The sequence below is a fragment of the Lissotriton vulgaris genome, chromosome 10 (assembly GCF_964263255.1).
Source record: "Lissotriton vulgaris chromosome 10, aLisVul1.2, whole genome shotgun sequence".
Lineage (NCBI taxonomy): Eukaryota > Metazoa > Chordata > Amphibia > Caudata > Salamandridae > Lissotriton > Lissotriton vulgaris.
The window spans coordinates 826,035,403-826,061,202 of NC_141698.1; positions in this window are offsets into that span (position 1 = coordinate 826,035,403).

The following is a 25,800-nucleotide window of genomic DNA, read 5'->3' on the forward strand; positions in this document are numbered from 1 at the left end:
TTGTTAAATTTCAGTATCTAACTACAATATCCCTATAACCTATAGTTTTTCGTAAGTAAAATTAAAAAACACGTGTATACTTTTTATAGTAAACAAAAACTTAACAGTAGTGTTTTTTTACTTATAATTATACCTCCAGGTTTTATGGTATTTTTTTGGGAACATTTCCATCTATATTTATCCATATTTTTTTTAAATAATTGTATATCTATTTACACATATATATTTCGGATTTTGTAAAAAAATTAATCTGAAATTAGCATATTTACACGTTTATTTTACTGATAAATATGCACTCATGCCTGAAAGACTGAACGTTTTCACTCATGTAAACACTCTTACATGTTAAACTATACAAAATCTTCATATTAAAATGTGCAACTTTTATTACATGAGGATATATATTGCTCTTTAAGGATCTTTTCTAAAAGTCTTTTATTGTTTTGACCCTTTTACGTTTAGAATAACAGACCTATTGCCCTACTACTCATCATTGACAGCATTTACAAACGCTTAAAAAATAACCCAATTTCCGTATTTATGCACAGTTTAAAATAAATGCAAAGAGGAAAATAAATACTTTTCTGTTTGTATTCATCAATAAAAACATAAATCAAGCAGCCCTACTTATTATTTAAGAATATTTTCAACTTATTTAGCAGTAATTAACATATAAGTGTGGTAAAGGTATGACACAGCACCTATAATACCTGACTTTCAACAACACCGTTCACAGTTCGATTCAATAGTCCATCAGCATCTTAGCCCACCACTATCCCACTGTAAGTAATACCTTGCTTAATCTTCCCAACGCCCCAAGCGCCAGCACACCTTTCCGAGGGTAGGTTTACGATTTAAAAATGCTAGCATTGTTTAAATTAAGAAGCATAATAATAACAAATATTAATCCTTTTTTTTTCTTCTAATGTTAAGGATATTTTTTTATATCTTCTATTTAGATGTTTTTAATCATGAAAATGCAAAGAACACAGTTTACCAAGTAACACTTTTTAAACTCTCCAACGTATGTAGATGATAATACCTTATACGTGTTACCATCGAAATCGAAACCTTTACAGCTTCACAGTTTGTAACTTTTCCCAACACGTGCAGAAGTAAAACAGTTAAAACGTGAGCACGTGTAAACTGCAAAGCGTGCCATCTAAATAGGCGGAGCCACATCTTCCTTCCGTAGACTACTAAACAAGCAAAAATTCAATAAACCACACCTACTGTGCAATTAGTTTAGTTTTCGCGAGTTATTTCTGAGTCGCCAATCTGTGTTGCAGGTTCCGTTTTCTAACATTGGATTCTCTTTTTGCGTCAACAAACATATTCCGGAGTTGTAAGTTGTTTCTATTGTCTATGGGCTATTTGTCAATATTTAAACATTTATATCTGGAAATAATCGTTATTGCATGTTTTTCGCTTTTTCTCTGTAACGTCAGCAGCTTGTTTTTAGAAACAGATAGATTACAACAAACATTGCTCCTTTTCTGGCTCCTTTCAGGTTATATATTGTGACTTTTTATATTATAATATTGACACTGTGCTTCGCTTGAGAGGTGTAGGTGACCCGTCGACGCAAACCCTAAACATTTACAATCAACGTCACCATCTTCCAGTTGTTATTGTGTTTACCCTAGAGATCATATATTGTTAATATGTATATTATTTATAACAAGAAAACCTGGGGGTCTAAAAGGATTCGCGAGAGGCAACGACGGACAGAGCGGGACCTCCATATTCCTGAGCCTGGTCCAGGAGAGGTGAGGTCCAATCCCTGGTCATACTGGGTGTGAGATACATCATTTGACACAGAGGAATAGTAACATGGATTGTTTACATATATCCTTTATTGAAACTTTATTTATTCATTTATTGATATGTTTATTGTTTGGGTGTAATCATTACACGCAGTAGCAAAAAGTATTCAACAGAGGCCCTGAAGAAAGCTTAGGATTTTGTTTGGGTGTGATCATTACACGCAGTAGCAAAACGTATTCAACAGAGGCCCTGAAGAAAGCTTGGGATTTTGTTCCTTGTTGGCTGAAAAATGTTAGCCCATATGCAGTTATTTGTTGAAACTGCTTCTTTGCACTGTTCTTGGTTTTAGTTAGGGAGAGGTCAATATTCATTAAAATTACCTTTTTTTGCCCTCTGTCCTATTTTAAGTACCCACTTTTTCTTTCTCTTTTGTTGTTGCACTACAAATGTTCCCATCAATAGAATTCACATGGTCCCTAAATGATTGTGGGTCGGAACCCAGCTTGTTTTGGGTATAGAACCTGTCTCAATGATCAAGAGACATACCATCCCATTTTGGATGACCAAGTGATAATATTGATCATGACAAGACTTTGATGGGAATCCAATGTATGCTCATGAGTCTCACCAACAATCACTAGTGGTTCTGTGTGTTTGGTTAGTGTTTTTCCTAAACTTTAGAAAGACTACATGGACCTTTGTGTCCTAATCCACTTTGGAAGGAATTTTTAGTCTTGTTTGAAGGTCCTCTTAGCTCCTTTTAGACCCCCAGGTTTTCTTGTTATAAATACTGTCAATTAGGGGATTGTAACCTGGGCAGGTCTTTAAGTATCCCTTAGACCCTTTTCTTCACTGTATGTTTTTTGATTGTTTAATATGTATATTATAACATTAACAGGTATGATGATCTCAGTGGAGTTCATGATCCGTCGTCACAAATAGTAACGAAATGTAAGCAAAGTTACCGGCTTCCAGTTTTCAGTCTGTTTCCCCCTTGGGATCATGTGCTGTGAGAATATATACATATTAAAATTCTCACCGTCATGATCTCAAAGGAGTTTATGACCCGCCACCACGAAGATCAAATTTTTTCACCTACCAGAGAAAAGAAGTTCAGTAAATAATTACCGCTCAAAAGTATTTCATTATGGATGTTCCGTTAAATACATAACTTTATTTTCCTTTTCTTCTTACTGTAACAATGGTATCAATTGTTATATTATAATAGATTGTCCTATTGCTACAGAAGAGGAATGGGAGATATTTCAGCGTCATCTGTAATATAACTTTCAATTATTAAAAAGTACTTGATCAGATATTTTTTTCAAGAAACATATTTTAAGAAACTGCAGAACAAAAAAATATAGATATCATGCATACTTTGTTACATTAAATATTTAATAAACCCTACATTTCTGAATGTTATTTTCTAATTTCTATTCTTATTTGCGGTTCCTATTCACCTTCTCTGTAAAGAATAAATAGGATCTGTACTATATATTATAAGAGTACAATCCTATATATTCTTTGGTGAGTATGTGATTTGTTAGCGGAACAGTCTGCAACCTCTAAGCACTACGACAGCACGTTCCTGAATTGCACAGAATACAAATTTGAAAAATATTAATGCATACATTTCTATGTAATATGAAGTCACTTGTATTTAACTGTTTTTTACTTGTTCTCTTGAGCTCAGATAATGTACTCAGATAATGTAGTGTGGAGTGTTTGTTGTAGCACTTCTATTCTACTTTATCTGAAAGTAACTGATGCCCTCTTACATCATCAAGAATGTGGGGCAACACTTTTACAAACTGTAGCAGAAAAAGAAGGATATATCCACGCTTAACTGATATTTTATGAAATTCCATTTTTAATTGTCACCCCTTTCATATATACAGCGACAGTTTCTGAAGAAAGTTTATTTGTATTTGCTTAATAAAAACTGTTTCAAACCTAGACTGAATTTTTTGCTTCGCAACCACACCTCCCCATCAGAAAAGTAAACACCACATTTTAAGTAAATAGTACTCCTAAGAAGTATGTCACCCACAAACTTGATTAAAAAAAACAGCGCAAGACCGTGTCATTTTTCTGCCGTGATTTAGACACCACAAGGCAATTATATGAATGGCCCTTGAAATATATAAAAACATTTTTTTCCCTCATAATCCCTCTCCACGGGGCGTGGCTTGGGCGCCGATGGCGATGGTCGCCTGAGAGCTCGGCTCCGGGACTAAGCCCGAAATTATCCTGAACATCGGAGGCTGAGGGGCGCCCCAGACCCCGCATTCGGTTGAGCGAGGCGACGACACCCTGCCGGGGGCCTTGGTGGAGTTTGGACGGGGGTGGCTTCGAAGAAATGCCGAAGTTTGCGGAGTTGCGGAGTGCGACCCAACATGGCGCCCGGACCCCTTTGTCCCCTTGATCGAAAACACGGAGTTGAGGAGGTCGCGTGGGTATCGCTTGGCACCCGGCTTCACCATCCTCAGTTGTTTTAGACATTGGACATTGGCAGGTTCGGACCTTCTACAACGGGTTCACACTCGATTAGACGACCGGGCGGGTGCCCACGCACTAGAGGGCACCGGATGCGGGTGCCCTTTGTTCCAGGCGGTGGTCTGCACCGCGACTCCGCAACTAGCTACGATCTCCTGGCCAGCCCAACTACATGGATGGCGCGACATTCTGGCGCCACAGGTCAACCGAGGGAGTTGGTGGCCCTCGCCCCGGAGCTATAGTGAGTGAACGGGCCTGCCCGACTTGGCGACGGTTGTCTCCGCCCCCTTATCGGTGCCCTCGGACGCCGTGGCGGTGGCGTGAGCCGAAGCGGCGGAGTCTCCACAGGCTCTGGAGAAGGAGATCGCCCGTACCGGACTTGAGAACGAAATCCCGGGAAGGTCGCGCTGGACACTCGTACACGGAGGCGCCCACTCCGGGATCCTCACGGAGAGCCCCTGACAGCATGGGGAAACCTAAAGGAGCCAAGGGATCCAGCCAGACCACCTCTGATTCTGAAGCCCAGGACAAGGAAGAGCATGGAGACCCTAAACGACCTGGTGGCGCACCACTCCAGCAACAATTCGACCGTGTACTGGAAGCGATAGAGGCAACTCGGTCGGCCCTCCAACAGGACATTGCCCAGGTGGCGACCGGCCTGGGACTCCTTAGGGCAGACCATGGTAAACTCTCAGACCGGGTCAAGGAGGTGGAGGGCACGGTGAAGACTTTAGAGCCGGCGCAGAGAACCCTAGCTGCGACGATAAAGGATGCCATGTCCCGAATCGAGACCCTCGAACGGAGGGCGGAGGATGCGGAAGGCCGCAACAGGAGGAATAACATTCGGGTGGTGGGCCTGCCGGAAAAAATCGAGGATGGCGATATGGTGCGATACTTAGAGACTTGGCTCCGGGACACGGTGGCCCCGGAGGGCCTGTCCTCCTTTTACACTCTAGAACGGGCCCACAGAGTCCCAGCACGGCCCCCACAGCAGGGACGAGCCCCAAGGCCGGTGGTGGCGCGGTTGCTACATTTCCGGGACAGAGACCTGATCCTAAATGCCGCCAGGCACAATGGCCCGTTCCAGGTTGCAAACAGTCAGGTGAATATCTTCCCTGACTACACCTACGAGACGCAGCGCAAGCGGTTCTCCTTCCTGGCGGTTAAGCGTGAACTCAGGAGTGAGGGCATCCAATATTCACTCCTATTTCCTGCAAGGCTCCGAGTCATTGTCGACGACAAAACCCAGTTCTTCGACACCCCGGAGGAGGTCTGTGACTGGCTCGAACTGTACCGGACAGGGAAAGATAGTTATAGCGCCTCGACCCATCAGGCGGAGGAGCCGGAACAAAGGAGGCGATCTAAGAGGGTCAGGAACCGCCGCGGCCGCACGGGAGGGCCCTCGACTGCGGAGACATCATCGGAGCGGAGGGGAGTGTTGGAAGTTCTGTCGGAACTGTCGGGAGCAAGAGGCGAAGTCATCGAGGAGGAGGAAGAAAACCCGGGTGCTCAGGGGGCACCGTCGGACTCGGAAGACTCAGTGGCGGACAGTACCCATACACCGGTGATCACACCGAAATCGGTGGAGGACCTTTTGGACGGACAAGGGTAACGGGATGTGCCGCCTTGTTTTGGGTGGGGGCCCGGCAGGGGGGAGGCGGTTGCCGTTCTTTATTGCTGACAATGAAGGAGGGAGGGTTGGGGGGCTGCTGCTCTTGCCCCGGAAGGTTTTGGCACAGGGGGGGGCTTACAAAAGTCCTGGTAGCCTGGGCGACGAGGGCCCACTGCCTCCGCTCAGCCCGCACCTGGCCCATAAGGCCTTCCTACGGTGGCGACCGTAGGACTAGTGGGGATTTTGGGGTTGATCTCCGTAGAGGTTTGGATGGGATCTAGATGGTGTAGTTTGGGTCCTGTTCTTGGGTGGTTGGGGGGGGGCTTTGTTGGTTTTTGGGTGGTTTGGTTCTGGTTGGGGAAAATGGCCGCCGTCAGCGCTGGGAGGATTGATGATTTTTCTTTGTGGGGACCCGAACGGGGAGTCTGTGCGAGAACACTCTGGGACAATGGCTGATGTTGCTAATTTGAAATGTATTACTTGGAACGTGAGGGGGCTTCACACTATGTCCAGGCGTCACAAGGTCCATGCTTATTTAGTGCGTAGGGGAGTGCAAATGGCGTTGCTGCAGGAAACGCATCTGAACAAGGCGGAAGGGGCGGCGCTTCAGCGTAGGTGGCGAGGGCAGGTCTTTTCCACGGCGTACTCTGCTTATGCCAGGGGGGCGCTAATATGGATTAGGGCAGGAGTCCCCTTGCAGGTCACGAGGACAGTGTTGGACCCAGAGGGGCGTTTCGTGGCCATATCAGGCACGCTAGGAGGGAGGGACCTGAATGTTTGCTGTGTGTATGCTCCTAACGTGGACCAGACTGCCTTCCTTTCCAGGTTATCGGGCTCGCTGGCCCACTTTTTCGCCGGGCCCCTCCTGCTGGGGGGTGACTTTAACTCCGTAGTGGATGTAGACATAGACCGCTCGCATCCCCCACTCCCCGATTCCCCGGTCCGGCGGGCGGCTAGGGGCCGTCAAGATTGGCAGACCCGCTGGGGTTTGACGGACATTTGGAGGGCGCATCACCCCGCGTCTAGAGATTATTCATACTTTTCAAGCCTTCATGAGCTGCATGTCAGACTAGATAGCTTTCTTGGTTCGTCTGAATTAGTTTCGGCAGCGGTCCGATCGGAGTACTTATCGCGGACCATCTCGGACCATAACCCCCTCCTACTGGACATTCGCTGGTTCCCTGGGACACCGGCAGTACCCTCCTGGAAGATGCGTCCCGAGATCCTCGAGGACAGTGTCTTCAAGGCGGACCTAGGGAAGACAATCACGGATTATTTTGCGTCCAACGGCGGCTCCGCGAGTACTAGGGCGTTCGAATGGGACGCTTTCAAGGTGGTGGTGAGGGGCTACTGTATCTCTAAGAAGGTGGGCATGCGGCGTGTTATCCTGGCTGACTTAGACACAGCAGACCGAGCGCTCCGCGAGCTCGAAATTAGCCGCCCCGGACACCCGGAATTGCAAACACAGACGGTAGAGGCGAGGGAGAAGGTAGCGGTGGAGGTCGAACGGCTCCGCTGTTTCGATTATAAGGCCTATACGGTCCGGTCTATTGCGGAGGGCGACAGGTCGAGCGCGTTACTGGCATGGTTGGCCAACCCTACGCGCCAGTCCCAAACGACGACAAGTATGCGTGGGGCGGATGGGACCGAGGTGTGCACCCAACCGGAGATTCTTAGTTGCTTCCGACATTACTACGAAAGTTTATACCGCAGTCGCTCCGCACGTGACCCGGACCGGCTCGACGACTATCTTAGCCCACTGGAACTCCGCACAGTAGGACAGGAAGTGGCGGAAACCCTGGGTTCTGACATCGACTTAGGGGAGATCCGCGGGGCCATCAAACGGATGGCGAGGAACAAGACCCCGGGCCTAGATGGCCTTCCGGTGGAGTTCTATGCAGCTTACGCTGACCTCTTGGCCCCTCGATTACTGGTGGTCTACAGGGAGGCGAAGAGATTGGGTCGTCTCCCTGGCTCGATGTGTGAGGCGTTGGTGGTTCCTCTCCTCAAACCAGGCCGAGACTCGTCTGACCCGGGGTCCTACCGTCCCCTTTCAATGCTGACGGTGGACTACAAAATATTGAGCAGCATCTTAGCCTCGAGGCTGCTGGGACATATGAGTTCCCTAGTGCATACAGACCAAGCCGGTTTCATCCCACGACGAAATACGACTATGAACATCCGAAGGTTGTTCCGCTTGCTTGGGGAACCATTCGTGGATGCCCCGTCCCCGGTAGTCTTATCGGTGGACCTGGAGAAGGCTTTTGATAGCCTGGAGTGGGACTACCTATGCACGGTATTACGGAAATTCGGCCTCGGGGAGAGATTTGTCAAATGGACAGCAGTCCTCTACGCTTCCGCTTCGGCCAGGGTTAGATCGGGCCCTTTGATTTCATCGCGATATCCGGTGGAGCGTGGCACGCGGCAAGGGTGCTCCTTATCCCCGCTTCTTTTTGCACTAGCGGTGGAGCCACTAGCAATACATCTGCGCTCGGGAGCCCACTATACGGGCTTATGGACGGCAGCGGGCCCACATTACGTCTCGCTATATGCGGACGACCTGTTGCTCTTCCTGGAGGACCCGGTCGACGCATTACGGGGAGCAGAATTAGCGCTAACGGAGTTCGGAGCGGTCTCAGGCCTCCACGTGAATTGGTCTAAGACCTGCCTCTTCCCGATGCGTAGGGGTACCCCCACTCCTGCGCTAAGTAAGGAGATCAGATGGGAGCCCGACTGCTTTAAATACCTTGGGGTATTTGTATACCACGCCCAACCCGACCTGCTGGATGGAAACATTGCCCGTTGTATACGAGCACTCCGAGGTAGCATGGACTTTTGGGCCACGCTGCCGCTCTCCGTGGCGGGACGCATCGCCCTGCTCAAAATGGTGGCGCTCCCCCGACTATTGTATTACTTTCGGACTTTGCCGATCTGGGTCCCACCGGCTACGTTTCGTCGCTTGCGTTCCATGGTGGTCGGGTTCCTCTGGGGAACGGGCCGACGGCGGGTGGCCCTCAATACCCTGATGAGGCCGAAAGACGAGGGGGGGCTCGCTGTGCCGGACTTCGAGAAGTATTACCTAGCGGCGCAGCTCCAGACCTACACCCAGGAGATAGCCAGGGAATTCAGAGGCCCTGAGGACGGTAGAGGGACGGGGATGGCCAGGCACGTCCTCTCCTTTATCGCGCTGCGACAGCGCTTAGTCCTACGGGACCTGTCGATGGAGGAGCGGACGGTCCGACTCTGTTGGAATCGGGCTCATAACAGAGGTCGCCTACGGACGCCATATGCGCCTGAAATACCATTGGGGATGCTGACGGCCCTCCCACACGGAGGAGATTGGTCACGACTGGCGGACTGGGAGGATTCCGGTTTACAGCTTGTCGGGGACCTGTACGAGGACGGAGCGCTCCTGTCCTTTCAGGATCTCATTGACCGCTTTGGGATACCCCGGGGCGACTTTCTGCTGCACTCGGCCATTGTGCGAGCGATCCAGGCGCACTGGCAAAACGGGCTAGAAGAACCTCATTTGTCTCAGGTGTGCCAATACGTCATGATGTCGGCGGGCACGGTGAAGGCGGTCACCTGCCTCTACGGCAGGTTGATTGCCGAAGGGTTGGTCCCTCTCGCCACACTGAAGTCCGCTGGGAAGAAGACATTGGTAGGGAGATCCCGGAGACGACCTGGTCCCAGCTGGTGAGACGTGCCTGGAAGGGCACACGTGGCGCCCGTTTCCAACTGGTCCACTATTATGTTCTCCATAGGGCGTACCTGACCCCGGTAAAGATCAGGCGTTATTTTGCCACGGCTTCGGCGGAATGCCCTAGGTGCCCGGCTCAGGAGGCGGACCTCCTACACATGCTATGGGCCTGTCCAGGACTGACGTCCTACTGGCAGGAGGTGGCGGCGACTCTGGAGGAGGTGACGGGGAGGCACTTATCATTCGATGTGGCGGTAGGGCTATTGCACTGGTTCCCCCATACCCCCCCGGAATAAAATCACCAGTAAATTTATCGACCTGGGGCTCCTACTTGCTAAGCGAGAGGTGACCAGGAACTGGAAGGCACGAGCTGGTCCTACAGGCAGCAGATGGCACAGTGAGCTTTTGAAATGGGCGGCGGGTGAGAGCGCGCTGCGATATCAGTTAGCTTGGAGGCAGGGCAATGAGAAGGCGCAGGAGGCCGCGTTAGAATGGGAAACGCTGGTGCAGGCCCTCAGAGATTATTGTACCCCCAGCGACTCCGAAAGTGAAGAAGCAACTCGACCCGAGTCCCGTTAAACATTAGCATTGACAGCACTATTACCTTCCCCGTGGGTCAAGCAGTGGATCCTATGTTGATGAGCTCCCTGGCGCTGATGGTGGGGGGGGGGGGGGGGAGGGGGGGGGTTTCACAGTAACTGGGGATTTTGAGGGGGGGGTTTCTTTTTGGGGTTTGGGGTTTGTTTAGAAAAGCAGAAGACGGACAGTGTGTTATCCGGACCAGCTCCAGCATCCTACTGACCCCAGCTGCATTTGCTGCCCAACCCCAGGGATATGGGCGGATTGGCTATATAGCAACGTTATGGAAGGAGGTCGGTGGGCTATATCTTGTATAAGTTGTTTATAATACGATGCTGGTCGTTACTGTATTGTTTTACTGATTCCTGCAATAAAAATATATTTAAAAAAAAAAAAAAATAATCCCTCTCCACCACCTTATGGGCACTGTACAGAGTTAATAGTGTTCCTAACCTGCCCTCTACTACTATTTTTTTCCCCATACTCCTTTGGGAATCCGTCACAATATCACTGACAACAGTGAACCGTTCCCACCCAATACAGAGCAAACTTGTGCTCGGAGCACTTTAGCCAATAAAATGTCCATGTTGTTCCGCACAGGAGGAAGGAATGACTGCCAAAATGTATACTTTTAATACTTCACAGCCAATGAACATTAAGCTTCGTAAAGTCCCGCTTGGAGCAGGTTACCCTAATACTCCCCGAACAGGAAGAAATCACTTACACAACTTTTCCACTGACTTTTTCTACGACTAACGGTTCCTATGAAAAAATATATAAATCTCCAGCACAGTAACTATTTCAATTAGCAACATATTGTGGTGAACTTCTAACCTCTGTGCTCACGCAAGTGTTCCATGAACTGGTACTATGGTAACAGGCAGAAAGCCGTTTGAGGGTAGCGTTTAACGGTACTGGCTGTACAAATTTTTTTATATTTACCCTGGATCTTCTACAAGATAGAAAGGAAAGCAAACTAAAACAAAACACTGTGTACCACATTTAAAACACCCTTGCGCCACTTGCGCGTCCATGCCCCCCCCTCAAAATTAAAGGTGTGTGGACCTCAAACCCCGGGAACAACCACCCTCCGGAGATTTCTGTATTGTGTGACAGGGGCTCGGTGGCCCTCTGCCTGGTGCCCTCAAGATCCCTGGAGACCACCACACCCAGAGCCGGTTCCGGCAGTGTCCTGGGGTGCCTACCCCCGGAATACTGCTGTTTGCTATGAGAGGGTGAAAGTCTTGCGGCTCCTGCCCTTCCATAGCAAACTTAGTTTGAACTTTGAAAGACACAGCAGTGAAATCTGTTCTTACTTTCAAAATCCAAACAAGATTGCATTTTCACATGCAAATTAGTATCTCCCCATGTGTAAAAGCAATGCCGGCTCCAGAAGGACACGAGGAGTCGGCGGGACCGTGGGGGCATTGTTCGCTCCGTCTTTTTTTTTTATAGGGTCACGTGTGTAGTGACGAATGCACTGGATGGGTGTGGTGTGGGTCCATACCAGCCATGAGGGACTGTGTGTGCCGATCTGACAACTAGACCTGGAACAAAGAAATCACTACAATGGAAATCTTGGCCATATACTGCTGTTGTGTTTTCCTGGTAGCGTAGATAGGGTCACGTGTGTAGTAACGGATGCGCTGGATGGGTGTGGTGTGGGTCTATACCAGCCACGAGGGACTGTATGTGCTGATCTGACAACTAGACCTGGAACAAAGAAATCACTACAATGGAAATCTGGGTCATATACTGATCTTGTGTTTTCCTGGTAGAGTAAGCACAGTGGGCTGTACCAAAGTATTCAGTCTCAATTAATTTGCACCTCCCCCCGGGGATTTTAAATGTTGGGAAGGGAGCTGCGCGGCTCCGGGACACTGCAGAAGCTGGTCTTGGGGTGTGGCAGTCTCCAGGGCCTTCGAGGGCTCTGGACATAGGGTCACGCAGTCTGCCACACACAATACACTAAAAAGAAGAGAAAGTAATAAGAGATGATTTCTGACGTGTTTAGGCTTTAGAGCCTGGATGATCATTAAATAGGGTCTTGCAATGAAGTGCATATTTATTCTCAAAGAAGCCTTTTGTGGTCTTGCGAAAGCTTTAATAATTGCCTCTCGCTGCGTGTACATGCAAACATATCTGATTTGCTTGTATGTTAAAAACAGAAACTTTCAACATCTCTTTTTGATTGGTTGTAAAGCATTGTAAGAAGACTATTCACCTGTGAGGATTTCCAGGCACTGGGGGAGTATGTGGGGGGGATTTGTGGAGCTTTCGTCATTCGAATAGGCAGGTGTTATGGCTCTTCCTGAAAGCTTTCAGTGTGGGGGTTCATCTCATGCTGAGGGGGAGTTCTTTCCAGGTCTTGGCCATGAGGTACGAGAAGGGTGTGCCTCTTGTCTGGTTATCTCATTACAGAGGATTTCGGCCAAAGCCTGGTCGGAGGAGTGGGCCCCCATCTGAGCCAACCATTATAAATAAAAACATTCCCCCCGGGATTCGGTCCCCCAGGGGATAATTAACGTTAAAGCGGGCTTCATTTTTTTTTCTTCTTTTTACAGCATACGCGTACCTTACGCGTATAACGTGACTTTTTAAATTTTGTTTATGTTTTTTGCCTAGGGGGTCTTTGTGGGAAGCCCTGAGCAGGCCTACGGGGTCAGGGTGTTTCTAGGGTGTTTCTACCCTGCCCCCTTTGCGTGTCTTTCGCATTTCTTGTGCCTCGGTTTTACTGAGGCACAAGATGGCTGCCAACACTTCCTGGTTTGGAGTGTGGACCTACAGTCGACAGGCAATTAGCATGCAGATCGTGCTCGTAATAGTAGGCACACTATCCTCGGAACGTACTCGTACTCATACGGTACTTCATCTAAAGCTATATCTAAAGCTATATCTATGATTTTACTTTAGATTTTGTCAGAAACTACTGAACGGATTTACACCATTTAACAAAAAGCGTAATCTGGGAACCAAACTCAACCTTTTTGCAAAATTTGGTATAATTCCGTTCAGCACTTCGGGCTGTAGCCCGTCCTAAAGGTCCCTATGGAAAATTGCATGGAGAAAACACGTTTTGAGACCCCCTTTTTTTCTCGGCCCTGCTCCACAAATCACCCCAAAACTTTCAGGGAAGGAGCGGAGCGGAGCAGGCCATTTTCTTGGAGAATTTTGAGTGTATTCGTCAACCGGCGCCAAAGTTATTTCAAATAGAATGTTCCGTATTTCTTATGGAAACTAGGTCCTAACTATAGCTACCTATTGGCAACCGCCAGTAGGTAATATTTATATATATATATATATATATATATTACCTACTGGCGGTCGCCAGTAGGTAGTTATAGTTAGGATTTTTTTCAATGTTAAATCTCAAAATTCTATTTGGAATAACTTTGGCGCCGGTTGACGAATCTGCCTCAAAATTTCCTCAAAATGGCCTCGCGGCGTTCCGGTCCTTCCCTGAAAGTTTGGGGGGGATTCGTCAAGCGGGGGCCGAGATAAAAGGGGGGTCCCAAAACGCGTTTTCCCCATGTTAATTTCCATAGGGCGGTCGATTTCACTTTTAGCCCGAACGGCTGAATGGATTTCCACCAAACTTGGCAAAATTGTAGGGACTGGTAGCCCGATGTGCCTTTGCTATGTCTCAAGATATGTCCTCCAGTGGATTTTGAGTAATTAAGGTTCAAAAAAATATATATATCTATAGCCGCGCTCCGGTACGAGCACCGGTACGCGCACCGGGCGCTTACCGCGACTTGCGCGCAGAAAGCTGATTGGCTCTGGGGTGTCTGTAAACATTCTAAACAGTCCGGAGCGGCCGCCATCTTGTGTCTCGGTAGGATCGAGACACGAGAGGTGGCCAAAACAAAGAGGAAAATGACCATAAGGGGGCAGAGTAGACCCCCCTTGACCCCCTAGGTTTGATGTGGGGGCCATAAAAGGGCCCCGCAGAGCAAAAAAAAATTTTTTTTAAATTTTGATTTTCGCGGGGTGAGCGCCCGGTACGCGCACCGGTAAGCGTACCGGGGAGCGTACCATGGGGAAAAAGAATGACAGTTTTAAAAGTAGCTGTTTAAAAAAAAAATGTTTTGTTGTTTTTTTTATACATACACATACATATATATAAATGCATATGCATATATATATGCATATATGTGTATATGTGTGCGTGTAGAGAGAGGTAGAGAGGTAGAGGTGTAGAGGTAGAGAGGTAGAGAGGTAGCGGTAGAGAGGTAGAGATTAGTAGAGAGAGAAGAAGAGAGAGGTAGAGAGTAGAGAGTGAGTAATAGAGAGTAGAGAGTGAGTAGTAGAGAGTAGTAGAGAGCAGTAGAGAGAGTAGCAGAGAGTGAGTAGTAGAGAGTAGTAGAGTGAATAGTAGAGTGAGTAGTAGAGAGTAGTAAAAGTAATTTACAATTGTTCGGAATATCGGTGTTTGGGCAGATATGATCCAGGGACCCCCAGTATGCAAGGGGAATTAGTCCCCCCTCTACAAACGCGCCAGTGGCCTGCATTGCAGAGAGGTGTAACAAGGGTGTGGCCTCATTACACTTCTCTGCAATGCAGCTCCCTCGTGCATACTGGAGGCTCCTGGTGGACCAGTTGACCCCAGGGACCCCCAGTATGCAAGGGGAATTAGTTCCCCCTCTGCAAACGCGGCAGTGGGCTGCGTTGCAGAGAGGTATAACAAGGGGCATAGTCTCATTACACCTCTGCAATGCAGCCCCTGGCGCATACTGGAGGTTCCAGGTGGGCTAATTGGCCCCCAGGAGCCCCCAGTATGCAAGGGGAATTAGTTCCCCCTCTTCAAACATGCACGGGGGCTGCGTTGCAGAGAGGTGTAAAAAGGGTTGTGGCTTCATTACACCTCTCTGCAATGCAGTCCCCTGGCTCATACTGGAGATTCCTGGTGGGCTTTCAGGTCTTATATAGTTAGGAATTAGCATTAAAAAAACCTTTGAAATTCACTGAAAAAACCATAGGTTTCACACCAGTTATAGTTAGGAATTAGCATTTAAAAAACCTTTGAAATTCACTGAAAAAACCATAGGTTTCACACCAGTTATAGTTAGGAATTAGCATTTAAAAAACCTATTAAATTCACTGACAAAACCATAGATTTCACACCATTTATAGTTAGCTGGAAATTTTACTGACATAAAACCATTGAAATTCCCACGTTATAGTTAGTTGGACTCACTATAACTTGCGCGCCTGTAATGCACTGCTGATGACGTCACATATTACATCACTCATGACATGGTCAGTGACATCACTCATGACATCACTGATGACACCATCCTTGTGACAGAGTGACAGACCTAATTTCAGTGTAATGTAACGCTTGAAACACATATTCAAAAATAGAAACAAACATTTTCAAAAAAATGGAGATACCCAAACCAGTAACAACAACCAATTCAGTAATTCCACCATCTATATACACATCCACTCATTCACCAACAGTTCTATATAGTCACTCATATATATATTCACTCATCATATGTAGTGATACACCTATACATCCTGTTACACATCAGCAGTCATCCAAAAGTTACTCACACACATACTCACACATGCAAATAAACTATTGAACATCCATTTATTTGCATATACATTTATACACACACTATCACCTTACTTCTAAGGAAACTTACCCATACTTACTCTCTTAAACAATCACTTATAGAAACACATACTTATTCAAACAGGAACTCCTACAATCTCTCACTATATATACTATATTCACTTATATACATCAATACTCACATATACTAGATTAAAACATATGTCGTTACTAATGAAGACACTAGTGAGACAGTCATTCACTCACTAACACACACATATACACACTCATCCACCCATACAGTCCTGCACATATGCTGTCTTCAAAACACATACAAACAGTGAGTCAGTCACCAACCCCTGCAGCCACTTATACACAAAGAGAAACACTGATACAACATTTAAATATGTAAACAATACTCGCTAATATATGTATTCACTAAGATACACGTAATAAGCCAGTTACCCAACCAATTTTTTTTAAAAAAAACATCCATTTACACACTTATTTAAACATTTATTCTTCCATCGACCTTTTCAAATACATATATAAAACAAATTTATTTTTCAGAAAGACACACATTCACTGGATGGTGTCATCAGTGATGTCATGAGTGATGTCACTGACCATGTCATGAGTGATGTAATATGTGACGTCATCAGCAGTGCATTACAGGCGCGCAAGTTATAGTGAGTCCAACTAACTATAACGTGGGAATTTCAATGGTTTTATGTCAGTAAAATTTCCAGCTAACTATAAATGGTGTGAAATCTATGGTTTTGTCAGTGAATTTAATAGGTTTTTTAAATGCTAATTCCTAACTATAACTGGTGTGAAACCTATGGTTTTTTCAGTGAATATATATATATATACATATATATATACATATATATATATATATATATATATATATATATATATATATATATATATACACATATATACATATATATATATATATATATATATATATATATATATATATATATATATATATATATATATATATATATATATATATATATATATATATATATATATATATATCCAAAGTTAGTTTTGCGCTCTGAACCCCTGCCCCTTGCAGCGGAGGGCCTGGACGGGGTAGCCACTCCCCAGAAATCCAAAACGAAATTCCACACGGTAAAGAAGGAATGTCCAGGCCAGCTTTGCAGTTTAACGAGCTTTAATGTTCAGCTCCTACCCAACGCGTTTCGAGGTAAAACCTCTTGATCACGAGCGTGAGTGTGAGTGATTCAATTGTTTAAGTATGGTCACATGACCTTCAGTGAACATAGTAAAAAGACTCGTGAGAAAATCACTATTACACGTATTCATGGCAATGCACAAATGAAAGACAATAATTGAATGGCACGTTCCCAGCCTTGGGAGGTACAAACACATAAAAATAACTGAAAATTCAAAATGTTACGAAGACAATGCATTAGACCATCATGCACAGCCTCTCTATGGGTGAACCCAAATAAACGGCGCACCTGGCAGGCAGCCGAGTGTCAGTCAGCCTGGGCCACATACATGGCAGCGCACCACTGAAATGAATGAGTGGCATGTTCCAAGTCTCGGGAGGTACAAAACACATGAAAAATGTTACGATGACATTGCATTGAATCATCATGCACATCCTCTCTTCGCGTGACCCCAAATAAATGTTGCACCTAGCAGGCACACTAATGTTAGTATGCCTGGGGGCATGGCGAAATTCACCTCATATCGCCACATAGTTCAAACGCTCAAAACGTCAGTCAATGCAGCCCAAGTGGGCAATGAACCAGGGGTGCATTCATATGTCCTTATTTCGCCCCAGTGGGCATAAAGTTAATACCATGAGAAACATGAAAAACATCTTGGACCTGCTGAGCCGCCATCGCCCGTGTTTTCGACCATACGTGTCAACTTCCATACGTGATAACGTGCTCAAGTGCTCGTGCATTGCCAATTCTTGTGACTTCTCACAACCATCTAGTGAAAAAAATAATAAAAATTCAGTGATTAACTGTGCATCAGTGACATAGTTCATTACAACATTAAATCGACACAAGTATCTCACAAACCAAAGTATTATACACAGCTGAACTGACAATCAACCAAGTACTAGTGTTGGCAGGTGACAGTGCACAACAGCTGAACATTAAAGCTCGTTAAACTGCAAAGCTGGCCTGGACATTCCTTCTTTACCGTGTGGAATTTCGTTTTGTAAATATATATATATATATATATATATATATATATATATATATATATATGCACACACACATATGAATATGTGCTTTACCGATCACTTTACTCTATCATCATAAGCTTCTCAGGAATCACGGGCGCCATTCGGGAACCAGTTTTTTAACAGGATTTATTTACGTTTTAATTACCAGTGCAATAAGGGTGACAGTCTATGCATTTCCATGTTTGCCTTCCACATGACCATGGATTTCTCGTGTCTAGCTTGTCCTTTAACAGTAGTCCTGACCTTAGTCCATCATATATGTTTACTTTTTAGTTGTAACTAAACCACATATCCCATTTAACTTATCAAACAATAGTTTCCAGTATTCAGGATAACAATTCATGTAAAGTACATTAGTTCAACATTGTTTGAATAAGTCAATTTTACAAATCATACAGAAAGTTGGCAGTTTGATTCAATTCATTATCGCAGTAAAGTACTTTCCTGATAAAATTACTTTTACGCAGTGTAAGTGCCTATTTTCAATTATTATTAACAAATCCAGCATTGAGAATCCCCTCCTATCTGTATGCACAGACTGCAAATAATGTACATATATAAATATATATATATATCTAACTATAAACTGAGGACAATAAAAGAGAGAGAGGAGGGGAGGCATGGAAAAGAAAGAAGGGGGAGAAGAGCAAGTAAAGATGAATCTTAAGTAATGTGCAAATGTTAGATTCCAGTATTAAAATGGAAGAAGATCAGAGAGAGGGGGGGGACAAAAGTTAACATGCAAATTCAAATTATGATCTGATCATAAAGTGCAAGATGAACAATCCTCTTAAACTGCAATCTTTGTAAAGTGCATGTGTGGTTTCCAATCACTTATACAAATTATAAGTTTTGTGAAATTGCAAAATAGATAAAATCTCAATTTGTAAAAAAGATTCTAAAAGATAGTAGGAATAAGAATATTATGCTCCTGGAGATGCTCGAGTAGTACTCCATATAATTTATAATGACCATTTAAAGATGCTAGTGCTTTATTCTTTATTACCAACATCATGTTTTAAAGTGCATGGACATCTCATTTCATATTTCTCTCTCAATATAATTAATTCTAAGAGGTGTTAAATTATCATTAAGGTAATTATTAGCAGCATCATTTCATAAAATGCATGTACTTTTCTCACATTTACATCTAAGAGCATTATTAAAAGCAATTAATGTGAATTTTGTTTGTTCCTGGTATCATCCCTTGGATCTCAATTAGGTTCGATGTTTATAGCTCGTCTAAGTTATCCTTTAGGTGTCTATCTTGTTTCTTGGGGGTAGTTGAGGACAACATTTAGAACGTGGTTTTAGTCCACTGATTCCTTCTTCCCCTGTATCAATGCATGATTCTAAGCATAGTTGTTTATTCATTGTTTCACTTGTTGTAACTGTAGGTAATCCACCAAATCATTTTTTTTCCAAGGATGTCAAGGTGCTCAAGCATGATAAGTCCTTACAAGTCAAGATTGAGAGGTTGTTTTCTGCTTGGGTTTCACAATAGAATTCGACTGAAAGTGTTTTTTCAATTTCATTTTTCATGAAAACGTATATACATCGATTCTTAAGTTGGCCAAATCCATGTCAGCATCTGGGCAAAATTACAGTCCTTTCTTAAGGATTTGCATTTGATCATCACTTAATGTTTTTTTAATATAAATTTACAACTAGATTCTCTTGCTATAGTATTTTCTTTTCATTTTTTGAGTTGGATTTACCCGGAAAAATCCAGATTACCTTGGTTGGATTCCTCATCTTCTGAGCTAATCTCAGAGCTATCTATTGAAGCATCTGATGTTCCCTTAGATTCTGTTGCTTTGTACATAAATGCTCTACTCCTTAATCCATCATACTTTTGTGCAAAAATGTCCTTGCTTTCCCTTTCCCTTTTTTCATATATTAACTTCATGCTTCTCTATTCTTTTCCCCATCTGTTCCAGTGCTTTTGTTATCTCATCGTTGATGGGATGTTTCTTAAAAGAGTGCTCTATTATCCTACAGAGGAGGGGGAGAGAGGTGGAATTGTTAGACAATATGGCTACAAGCACCAGTCATCCACTGCCTCTAACACTCAATTTGTAAAATGATGGTTAAGGAAGAGAATAGAACAGGAACACTTCCAGTTATTTCACTTACTAAGGGAAAACATTTTTGACGACAAAGCACCGCCTTCTACATTCTGAACCCATGGCATACAAGTAAGCGAAGACCAGCAAGCAGGCATGTGCAAAGAATGAATTGCTCCCAGCTCCTCCAGTACAAGCCCAGCCATCTATTGTTGAGGACATTAGAAGAGAGCACGTTCATATATAGTTGCATCCTAGTAGCCTATATCACTCCTAGTACACATCAGATAGAAAACCTCCAGGGGTATAGTTACCAATTTTTCACACAATGCAATGCAGCAAGACCACTTGCTGCACTGTGTTGCATGAAAGGGATACAGCAGACATACACCATATCTATTAAGATATGTTGCGTTTCTTTTGTCTCCTAGCACTAGCACACTTATGGCAGCCTAGTGCCATCACAGGCACCATTGGGCAATGTTGCAAAAGTACCTGCATGAAGAGCACCACCTTCCTCTTTCTTTGTGTGCTGCAAATGCAATACCCATACTCCACCTATGTAATGCCGCCCTGCAGCAAGGTAACACAGAACAGCAATATGCATTACTTTGGGTTCACTAAACCACGCAGAGTCATGTAAGGTGGCTTAGTAAATAACATTTACAGACTTGCACTGCCTTGCGATGCCCTTAATAAATACTCTCCTTAAGTGTAAGGAATGAGAGTACTACAGTGCCTAAAACGCAACCTGTCACTTCCAAAGCTGATCAAGAATTTCCATTTCTGCACTGGTTTATTATGGATGTCAGTCACACAAGCACATATGGGATTGTTTATCTGCCTTTTTGATTTTCTATCGAGGATCAGAGCAGAACGGCAGCCCACGAGGTGAGAGCATTTCGCTTGAAACAAATGCCATTCTGCTGTGTTATATATTATTAACACTACCCACTCTATGGGACAAGTACCTTCACCCATGTGGCACATTTAATAGTCCTTTAGAGGAAGAAATCAAATTGAGTTCTTCTTTACCCTGAGAGATTCCTGACAGAAGTGCATTTCTACACAGAAAGACGGTAAAACTGGGATCATTATTACTAAGGCCTTTCAGCAGCTCTGCGCCCACACAGATGTATCACTGGGCATACGCATGTAATTTTTGTTGTTGTTGCTTTTATTGAGGATTACAACTCACATCAATTGAAGGCGTGATTTCCCCTTCCCTGTATCCGATTGTTGGACTCTTCTTGCCTGGTCCCCTTTAAATCTACCAATCCTCTGTATTATCAGTCGCGGAGACCGCAAGGGCCAGTTTAGGATTGGTCATACTGTGAACTTGCCTTTGAAAGGAACGCAGAATCCTTAGCTCGGCCTGTTTGATTATGTGGGTATACCTTCCTTTGAGTAGTCGCACCTCATTGACACTTAGCACGCCTCTGCCAGCACCAGTATGACCATCATTCCCAGTCTTCAGCTAGCACAGACACGACTATTTCCAGTAGGCAACCAAGGTCCTGCCCAGGAACCAAACAATTACCAGGTTTAAGTAATCCCTCAATTGCCATTTACCTAGGACCATAGACTCGCCATTTCCCTGGCACCAACCCACTATGCCTCATTCCTAATTTTCACTCAATTGTTTGTTCCCAGTATTATAACACTTGCAGGCTCCCAATGTCAAAACACTTCTCAGGAAATATTTGGCGCTCACTACCATGAACTCACGGTACCCAGACTCATGTTATAATTGGCTGGAATTTCCAATCACCATTGGCTTACACTTGCCAGCCGCCGTTGCACAGACTAACCAGTTGCCAATGCACACAAATTTACACGCCTCCCAGTTACTTCTTTGTGTGCACTCCTAAGCTACCAGTGAATGCGGAGTTGCCACACCACCCCTTTCATCCTCCCTTCTCCTGTCACTTTCTAACCCAGCAAGAATTCTCAGGGAACAAAATGACTAGGAGAGGCCCCACATAAACCACTTTCTGTCCCAGCTTTTGGTTTAAGGGCAGAGATAACAGTCTGGGAGCGATGAAGTATTGAAAGTGTAAAACCATGTAGCATGGTCACAGAGGGAAACTTAAAAAACAATTAGCATGGCTGTAAACAGTATTGACTGCTCAAATTCCTGTCCTGGAAACTCTCAGCCTTCTGCATTGAAAAAGGAGCCTGAGCTAGTGATGGGATTCAACACCCAACACACCTTTTGTATCACTGTAAAATCAACATCATAAAGAATGGAAGGTGGGTAAAGAAGTATATATAACTATTTGATGTTCCCAGTTTGCACAGAACGAATACACATTCATAAAAGAAAATACTTGCCTGACCAATCACATCCCAAATGCAAAAACAACAAAGTGATGGATTGATTGAATTAATCTCAGCCACTGGCAATCGTTTGGGCCGCATCCCAGTCCATTGTTTTTGTTCACCCAGCCACCTCAGTTGGGACCCAGCTATATGGAAATCAGCAGTGGCCCGGCTTCTCATGGTCCAGTCAGAACTGGCAGGCCAGGTCTTCATGAACTAGAACACAAGCAACCTAGGACCTTTTTCACCCTAGTTAGGGCTCTTCAGCCAGGTATAGCTTGTTTCCAGTAGCACAGTCAGCCCAGTACCCACATCTGGGTTTTTGTGTTCCGGTTGAGGGAGGACCTGGCCTGGCAGTTCAGAGTGGACTGTTCCGACTGGAGCAGGGTCAAGACTGATTTGCAAATAGCTGGGTCCAAACTGAGGTGACATGGTGTGCAAAATAGAGATGGATTGGGATGCGGTCCGAGTAATTACTAGCGGCTGAGATTGATTCTAGCATTCCATTCATCTCTTTTTGTATACTTCAGTCCGTCCCATCCGAAAGCCATTTTGAAATATTGAGGCGTCAGAGGGCCTTCTGTGGCATTGAATCAGACACCAGAGAACATGTCAACTAACTGAAGGGTGTCTTAAAGCAACAGTGCATTTAATGTTGCACAGCTTCAGTTTACACATACATCGGTTTGGGATAATTTCTAAGAAGTTAAACTCAGACACCATCGCCATCATATATAGATGAACAAGGGTGGCTCCTCCATTTGAGCGGAGGAGCGTCGCCCCACTTATGTGCCCCCCAAAGGCCCATTTTATTTTTCATCATCCCGCCCTGAACCGAGCGTCAGGTGGGGCAGGGCCTGCTGAGTGGTAACAGAGAGCAGTGGTGGGCAAAAGGCTGCCTTTGCACTGTTTAAAGTGCACATGTCTCTTTGACCTGCTGTCCTGCGACGACCTGCCAGGCATGTGCACTTTTAACCTCTCAACCCAGCCGTTATAAGACAAGTAGGTTGAGAGCAAGTGCAGGCCTCCAGTGCGCTAGGGAGCCCTATGAGAGGCCGCTCACATCAATCAGGGCACTGCGCACATGCTGGTTAACATAACATGAGCAGGCCAGGATTGGTCAAGGGAGTTTGGTGATGCCTGCCCTGCAATACCAGCAGAAGAGGTCAGAGAGACGAGGACCTCATCTGTCACGATCCGGTAATTGTTTTTATTTTGTTTGCCCACACGTGCACCCACCCATTTGCCCGCCCCATCACAGTAGATGCCAGCCACCACTGTAGATGGATAAGGGAAAGGTTAAAAAACAGACAGAGTAGCTGAAAATATTTTCCAGCTATGTAAATTTTGAAAACCATGATAATATAAAACCAACTTCTTTGTGCATAAAATGTACGGTGAAGATCAACAACAAGCATACAGGAACCATCAAACAGGGGCAAGGAGTAAGACCCGGTTACAACATGAGCCCATCCCTGTAAAGTGTAGAGCAATGACCATGAAAAGCCTACTCAGTAGTTCACTTACCCGACGGCTGCATAACACAGGGACAGCGTTTCTGGCAGATGCATATAATGTGGTTATGATCCCCAACTCAGGAGGGCCTCCAAAACAATCTTACCCTGCATGAAAACTACTCCAAAGACAAGTTTTGAAAGTCCATATGGAAAAAATATGAATTGTGATGTTAAAACAAATGTCATAGCACTTGAAATAAATTCAGATTTGATTGTTTAATTCTATACATGCATTAATTAGTATATATATGCATTTCTGTATTGTTATTGTTTTACGTGGCACTGATGTATTAACTTGAATATATCAGTTGCTAAAGATGCTTGTTGGTGTGATAGCTCACATTCTATGATGTATACAAATACATTGCAGTGTTTCTTGTGATTGTGAGTGAAGGACCCATAATCTTCATTACTCCAAGTCCAGGTTGCCCTGTCACAGTCCTTATATAGTGAGCAGTTCCCCTGCTTGACAGAACACCGTTCTCTAGCTAAAACAAAAATCGTTCCCCCAAGATAGCTCCAGAATACATTAAAGGAGGAACTAGAGATGAGCACTTCCTGACATTACTAACCCAAGAACCATAATTGAAACCAAGATCAATCTTCACTCCAATGGAGTCATTACCTCCTCATCAGTCTTTCTACTGCATCCATTATTGATCATAATACAAAGAAAGCGCAGAACATAAGATAGATGTTGCAGTTATGAATTCAATCAATAATGAATTGGAAATCAAGCATTATGTACAGCAGACAAATCTTGAGTACAAAATTCTACTGCAATTCACCCCTCTCCCACCATGAAGGAAATAATGCATCATTACATTGTTGGTAGAAGCCCAAGTGGCTGCATTGTAGCCACCATTAAACATTGCCCATGAGGAAGCCCTGTAGATTTAAACTGAACATAAGCAGACTAGCTAACCTTGAAACCTCATAGGCCTGAATGATTGCAAGTTTAATTCATCTCAGAAGAGTCAAGGATGAGGGCCAGAGATCCTGAAGCCATAGGCAACAAACAAAGTCTTAGGAAATGAATGAGTGCGCTGAAAATAAATAGAGATAGCTCTCTGGACATCTGGAGTATGAAGCTACTGTTCACCTAAAAAAGAGGCTGGATTGGGATCCCAAAAAAATGGTAATCCAATGTCCTCTGAATGATGGAACTGAAAAGGAACCTGATATACTCAAAGATAGTTAATCAAGGAAGCAGTATAAGATAATAAAGGGATTCAATGCAGATACAGAGTAGAAGCTGGTGTTCCCAGTCAAGGCACAGGAGCCACTGGCAATGAGAGAATGCAAGGACATCAAGTAGCATCATGACATCAGCAAAGAAAGAATGTTGTCAATTAAAGAGAAATGCAAGCAGAAATAAAGTATAAGAATACAACATATCCTGGGTCCTTCTAATCAAAAGGTGAACAAATAAACAAAGAAAATAAAAGAAGGGAAAGAGGGAAAAAAAACAAGAACATATGCACATGCTTTCCATAAAAAGAAACTAGTGACACACAAAATCAGGAAGATAACTGGGTTGCTTTCTAATCCTTGGTGGAAGAACTCTGGCATCACCACAGATGGTAGTATTATTTCCAGATTTTTTATCATGAAAAGAATTAGACTGAAGATCACCAGCATTGTCACCATTCACTTTCTTGTAGAGAGCAACCCTCCTCAAATTCCAATGTTCGCCATTGTAAAGCGTCACAAACTTGTCATGGACCGACTTGACTTTGAATGGGCCTCTGAACTTGGTTAAGCCCAAACAAACACAGCCAGGCTCAACTTTTACCCAATCATTCACTGCCAATCTTCTCGCACAAAACCTATCACAACCCTTCAACTCATTAGATCCCAAAGCTGCTTTAGATGCATCACCACCAAGATCTGCAAGTCCAATACACTCTTTCATCCAAGCGGGAACTAGTTT